A 7433-nucleotide genomic window follows, 5' to 3' on the forward strand; every position below is an offset into this window, starting at 1 on the left:
CCAACATCTGGAAATGTTGGTTTGCCATAATCAGTTCTTTTCTTGCCTATATTTTGGTTTTAATGAGTGGAAACTAGAAAGATAAAAAGAGCAATGTCCAAACAATATTTCTGTTTCAGAAAAGCCATTGCAGCTAGAGCTATAAAGTGTCCAAATACATTTGTTCAGTTTGGGATTTAGAACACAGTAAAAATGTAAATGTCACACTGTTTTTCAACCTTTTGCAGAGATGTCAGATCAAGGCCTATTCACCAAACACACTTGACTATACCTTTAATTTATATTTTTGATCAAGCACAAAAGTTGGAAGTAGCCTCAGTATTAATTTTTAAGAAGAAAATTTTTAAGAAGAGAATTCTGTCACTCCAAACTTTCATTAGTTTCCATTATTTCTTGGAAGGTTCCTATAACAAGAAATACACATGGATGAAATCTTGTTTGCACTAAACTCATCAGGCATTTTCCTACAGACTTTATTGGAGGCAATATTTTACCTAGTATCTTAGGAGGAGTAGATTTTACTTTCCCTTGAAGAGTCACAATTTTTACTGCTAAGCAGGCAGTATCCTTTATACAGCAATTCTGAGGCAGCTCATGCAAGTGATAAGAACTCAGAACAAATTTTGATGCATTCTGAGACCATATGAGAAGGTAATTAGATAAATTCATGGAATAGAGTTTTCAGAAAAACAGGGATGATTTTGTCCTTTTCCTTGGGCTTCAAAACAATGTAAACCCTCTGATTTGGTACTGAATTAAACAATGAGCTCCTTGCCCTTGACTGCGTACAAGCTACTTTTAAATCACTGGCATGCCAGTTCAATTCCATCACTTATTTATTTTTTTAGGCTGGAATAATTTAAAGCCAAACTTAATTAAGCTTCTGACATTGTGAGATGGCATAGAGAAAACTGTTTAAAATACGAGCCTTGTGTGACTTGGTTCTTGATATCAATCCCATTTTGATTTCCTACATTATCACTGTTTAAAACATGTCTTAAAGCTGTAGGGTTTTTTTCCTATGGCTGGTGTTTGTCATCTTTTGCACAGATCTATGACTTCCTTTGCACATAAAGACATGCACGTTCCTATGGAATATGTTATATCACTTGGCTGGCTCTTGATTTCATCTTGTTTCTCCCCAGATGAAAATACCTGGGGTGCAAAGACAGACAGCTTCACTTTTCTGTTTATTGTGAAAATCAAGCTGAAGCTAGAGGGGAAGAACTGGGCATGGAACCAATCAGCACTTGGTCTGAAATGTTTTAGGGCTTACCTGACTGTTAATGGACAACGATATTTTCCTTCCTATATTTGCTGGACTGGCTTGACTACAACATAAACAGAGATGAGAGAGGCCACAGAAAAAGACAGAAAAAAGCATGGCTGAAAGAAGGGAATAAAAAAAAATACACACAAAACATGACAGAATCATAAACCAGGACTCTGGACAAGTAGAAATGAGGACCTCCTTGGTCCAAACTCTTGTAAACTGTTACACAGCTTTAGGTAACAAGCAGATTTGACTAGCTTTGGAAAATTGAACATTTTTTCATATCTTCTAGCTAAAATCTTGGTCTTATTAGGCTTCAGCATTTCAGTGCTAATGAACTGCACTCCAACTTCACTTCTTTGAAAGCCTATGGTTCAGACAAAATTACTCATTGATATATAGTGTTAGCTATTCATTCACTTAGAGTGAGAAAAGGCATACGAATGCAAAACAGCCCTCTACTTCTACCTCCTGTCTAAGTGTTTTGTTGGAATGGAAAAAATCTACTTAGATTTGCCATTTGATTATGCCCTGCATTTTAAATCACACTGAAGTAATGTGATAGACTGAACTTTGTTTACATAAACTGGTTGAGCCTTGTGATAAATTTCTCCCTGATAACCTAGGACTGATGCCTTAAAGTGCCATCAGTTTTCCTGCCAGATAAGGGAAAAGACAGGTAAGCAGCTGATCCTTTGGAGGCATTCTAATGCTTTTTATCATATCGATTTCCTCCCTCCCAGAAAGGCACACCTGCATCTGACAGTGTGAAACTCCCCACCATAGGAGGTGTTGGTGTTCACATGGAAGCCAGAAGGTTTTCTCCCTCCTAGTAAGGCACAAATGGCACAAGGAAAAGCATGGCCAAGCAGCAGTTGGGTCATTAGAAGGGGTCACAAAACATCAAAGTCCCCCGAAGTGTCCCCCAACTCATTTCCACAGTGTTGCTTCAGACAGCATGAAATCCCTCTGCAGGGGAGGTGTCAGGTTCCTGCTGCAACCTAATGATTTTAAAATAAAGCTGGCTCATATGTACACAGGTCATTCACTGTCTTTTCACTCTAATCTACCACAAGGGATCTATTAACCAGAACCTCAACTACCCTGCCTCAGAGGCAGGTTGTAACAACTAATAAATAAAAATCTATAGAACTGGCAGGAGAGGCCAGAAGTGTCAAAAGTGGTCATATTACCACCATTTAAAATCCTTAGCTGAAAAATTAAGAAATAGCCATGTTCTGTTCAAAGCATATGAACAGCATATAAATGAGGAAGGTATCTGTTTACACAATCCAGTCTGCTTTGATTCAAGAATCAGTCAAGCAGCTGCCCAACTTGAAAGATGGATTACACATTCACATACCACAATCAAGGTCAAGACAGCTCTCCACCATTTCCTGGTACATAATATTTCAGACTTGAGTTTTTAATCATTGGCTTTTTGGACACAGTTACTTTAACCCATTGAGCATCAGCTTGGATGTGCTGCCTGAATACTTCCACTCACTTGTTCTGAAGGGCTGTGGCAGAGACAGGAACTTATTCCACCCTCATTCATTGCTACAGAAAACCCAGGTCTGTGTGAAACATTTATACTCTCAGCCTCAAGATCCATCCTCATCTGCCGAGGTATTTTGTCTCTGTTCTGGCCTCTTGGGCCAGGTATTGCTTCTTGCAGCTTGTGATGGAAAACTGGTAAACCATAACAAAAGCTAAAAGGCCACTCTTCAGAGTTCTTGGGAAAAAAAAAAAAGTAAAAGCTTGAGGAAGAGACCTAGCAAATACTACACAAAATAAAGATTAGAAGAAAGGGCTGTTCTGGTGACATATCTGCTGGGATCTGTCTCTGTGCTTTAACTTCTGAAAGATAAACCCAGGACCTCCCTTCATGAGTCAGCAGTAACATAAAAGTAATTGAACATCCTGCAAGGAGAGGCCTGTCGTGTTCCTGTATTTCACTGCTTCAATAACCCAATGTTATTAAAATTTCTTGCAATCTTCTTGCTATTAGGCAGCGCCTTATTTGATCAAATGATTATGAAAGATGGAGGGGGCTGTTAGCTTATAGAGTTTCCTTCTGATACAGAATTACATGGTAGGCTGATTCAACCTGAGTGTGAAAGCAAAAATAAGAATTTCTTTGCCTCCTTGCTCATTTTTCTATTTTGATTTCCTTACATTTTTTATCCAAGAATGTCATAGACTAGTAATATCCCATGACTCCATTTCACACTTACTTAGCAATGGTATTTATGACTTACCTCTGGTAGCAATCTCCTTTTGTGAAGGTATGCAATATATCTTGGGATCAGGCAAAACCTCCTTTTCCTCTTTTTAGATTATATCCTTGCACTCTTTTATCTAACTGTATTACCATTTTTTTTCTACTACTTTTCTGTAGCTTTTTCCTCCTTCACTTCTATAGGAGACAAATATCAAGATGAATGTCTGCTTTTACAATGTATTCCTTGGAGGAGGAGAGCACGGGAATTTGCTTTGACATGCTCATGCTTTTAATTGTCTGGAGTATTCTCAAGACACATCAGTGTATTATCTTTCCTAATTTCCTTTTAATCCTCTACACCAGTCTCTAAAGAGCTGGTGTTGAGTCTCTCCCTGATATCCCTGGATGTAAGGATGTTCAATGTATATTCCCTAGCAGAAACAAAGTCCTGCCCAGGTTCAGCCCCAGAATGTAGCATTTTTAGACCAATACATGGATACATTTGAATGTTAGAAATCTCATGTCTGTTTATAATTATGGTTGTAATGTTTCCCCCAGATAATAACACGGAAATGGTCTGGGCACTACAAGAAGAAAAAGAAAGCCCACCATTCTGTTAGAATCTGGTTTTACATCACACCAGACATTTCCATTACCTTCTTTGCTATGCCATAAACACAGGACTTTGTGTTTCTTCCTGTTCTCCACAAAATCCTGTGAGAACCCAGAGGATGGTCTCAGCGAACAAGCTTCTGTAGCAAAGAATAGCCAACCCACTGGTGGAAAAAAGAGGCTTCAGGAAACAGAACTATGTGACAGAGAGGACAGGCCTTATTGCTCTTGCCTCTTCTCAGCTTTCTTAAGTGGAGTTTCTTTTCCCCTGTCTTTGGCCTGATGATGCAGAATTTGCTTACTCTGGCAAACAAATTCTGTTAACAACCAGAATGAAACAATCAATTTAGAAACTTACTTACCAGAAAGCTTTCCCCCCTCATATTAAAAAAAAAAAAAAAAAAAAAAAAAAAATACAGTTTTTGCCATAAATCTTTTATAAATCTTTTGCTGGCAGATGCTACTGCTGTGATGATATCCATCAACCATATCAGTCCCATTCATTCCTTGCTAGACTTGGTACTCAGCAGCCTCTCCATCACATCCATGAACCTCTGAACTTCTCTTCTGAATGGCCATGCCAGAGCTTGGACACACAGGTCACAGGAGAGCCTGCTGCTGGCTCTGGGAAGTCCTTCCTGGTGCTTGCTCAGTTCTTCACACTCTATTTCACACCTTTGGAGGGAAGCATTCCTTTTACCTAAAGCAACTGTGGCTGCCTGAAAATTAGGCTTAGACTAAACTAATTCACTATATTGATTCTGTAGGCCATGGAGAGAAATAAGAATCTACTAAACACTGATGCTACCCACCCATCTCAGGTTGGAAGGACTAATTTCCTCACAGGCTTCAGCAGAACAGAGAAGTGTCATCAACCGACTGGGCAACAATCTTGAAATACTGATTCAGGCTGTGCTAGGCAATATTTTACCACTAAATTTATGGCTTTTCAGTTTTCTAAGAAGCAAACAAGCATTAGAAATACCATATGTGTGCAACAGTGATGTCCCATGTATTACAATATAGTGACATTTGTGTCATTATGGGACATAGTGACAGAGTGCAACAGCTAATGTACTGAAAGCTGATACATATGGCTGAGGTACCACTTATATAGATCCATGTCAATCTGCATGGCATGGTTATGGCTGATTTTGGGAATGTTATGATCCCTCTGACTGTATATTGACAATCCTGCCAGCTTCTGTGGGGTGTTTCCTTCCCCTTTCCCATATACAGCTGCTTAAACTGTGACTAGAAAACTGTCACAGGCCCCCTGTACCAGGGAATCAACTGAAATTATGAGTAGAAAACTGCATTTTCCTGTTCTTTATATTCTTCCATGAACTCATAATTTTTCCAGTTCTCTTCTTCTGCACTGCTTTTCTGAGTCTTTATGTCCCCGCCTTCCCCCTATTCCCTTTAGATTATCTGTCCATTTAAAATTCTAACAACACAGTAACCATTTCTCATGCTTTTGATGACAGCTCATAATTGCTGACAAGAAAGAGAAGTAAACCATGAGAAAATGTGTATGCATTAAATTGTCATAATGTCATAGACACTCCTGAGATCAGTAATGAGGAGGTTGGGCTTTAGTTAAGACAGCTAGACAGCAAATATATACCAGTAAGAAATGGCAGAATATAAAATTGAATAAAATAGTGGCTGTGGAAAGATAAATTAATATAGTAAGGAAAGCTATGTTAGAATGAGACAGAAAAAAACAGTTCCCTTTACGTAGCATAGAAAACATGGGACAACTGGCAATGAATGACATTTGTGGCACCTAACTGGTGCCATTCCACTGTCATTCTGCAGGAGAGGTGGTGACTCCCCAAAGATTTGCTGCCTTCCTTGCTGTAATCACTGGACACAGCACGTGTTGGGCTACTGCTGTGAGCACAACCACAAAACTCCTCCAGAAACTGGGCTCCTGGGACCATGGGTCATGCAAACATGTAAACTTGTTGGTTCACCAAAGACTATTTATTTTTTGCACTTCTGCTTCTCAGCCCATGCTATTTAACTGAGGCAACAGACCAAACACTTCTGAGGCCTCTCCTTACCAAGAGAACAAAAAGGTGACAAATTCTGCTGATGATCCTGCAGAGTCCAGCAAGAAGGGATTTTATGAGAGAGGCAGTTGGAAGTTGGAATAAACATAGTTTGTTTATTTCTGGAGCAGTGTCTATAGCTCCTGCCTCCCTTGCAACCTTCTAGGAGTGTTCATGTCGTGAACGGCGGAAGAATTGCAGCACACAATATGCATGAACAGCAAATCTCAGAGTTTATTGATAACTCACACATATTTATATTGGTGTTAATGAAGCTTATACATATTGCAAAAGCTGAGCTCATTATTGGTTAAAGCACACTTAAATCAACCACACCTACTTCTATGCTCTAATGATTATTTTGTTTCTATGTTTACATTCTTGTAGCTATTCTACCTAGGCTATCTTCATTTTCTGGCAAAAGATTTTCTCCCCCATCTTCATGTTGCAGCAAAGGTCACCATGACCCTAGTCAGTGATTGGACACTGATTACTTAATCCCCAGCTTGTTTCCCCTATCCTTATCCAATGGTATCACATCAAAGTGGCCTTTCTCAGCTAGCCAATTATCCAAAAAGCTCTCCACATGTTCACTTTTAGACAGAAACATCATGAAATCAGCACTGTAATCCAGCTCTTTGCTGGGTTTATGGGTGGAATTGCAGTCCATCTCTGCTATAAAATGTGGCTTTAAGAAGGCCAGCTTTGGTAATGGCTTGACCGTCAGTTTATGAAGACAATACCTTTCTGTATCTGCTGCTTTTAGACAAAAGAAGGTAAAAGCTGAAGCAGTGAAGTTGAGAAGAATTCACCTCTTTACATTTTTCTGAGAAAAAAAATCATTGCACTAACATTAGATTTAAATTTAAGCCATGATAATCAAACCTGAAAAAATCCCAGTGTGCAACACTGAATATCCAGTACTTACCCCAGATCATCTGCTGTTGAAAACCTGATCATGTCTCCTGAGGTTTCCACAAGTGGTTCCAGTAATTGGGGTTGCAGTTGGCCAGCTGCTGTTGAAGTCAAGCTCCCCTAATTAGGAGACCTGCCCGTGCTCCCCAGGGAACTGCCTCATCAGCACATCCCTATGTATTTCTGCAGACCCCTCAGACTTTCTGCTTTCAAGGTTACCTAGAAAATGTGCTTCTCAGAAACACAAAGGGATTCCTGCAGCAGCACAGATATTAGTTGGAATGTATTAACTTGGATTAGGATAAACTGGGGATGGGGGAAGGGGGTAGGCAAGGGGAAATGACAAGGAACT

The sequence above is a fragment of the Molothrus aeneus genome, chromosome 1, assembly GCF_037042795.1.
Source record: "Molothrus aeneus isolate 106 chromosome 1, BPBGC_Maene_1.0, whole genome shotgun sequence".
In the NCBI taxonomy this organism is placed as follows: Eukaryota; Metazoa; Chordata; class Aves; order Passeriformes; family Icteridae; genus Molothrus; species Molothrus aeneus.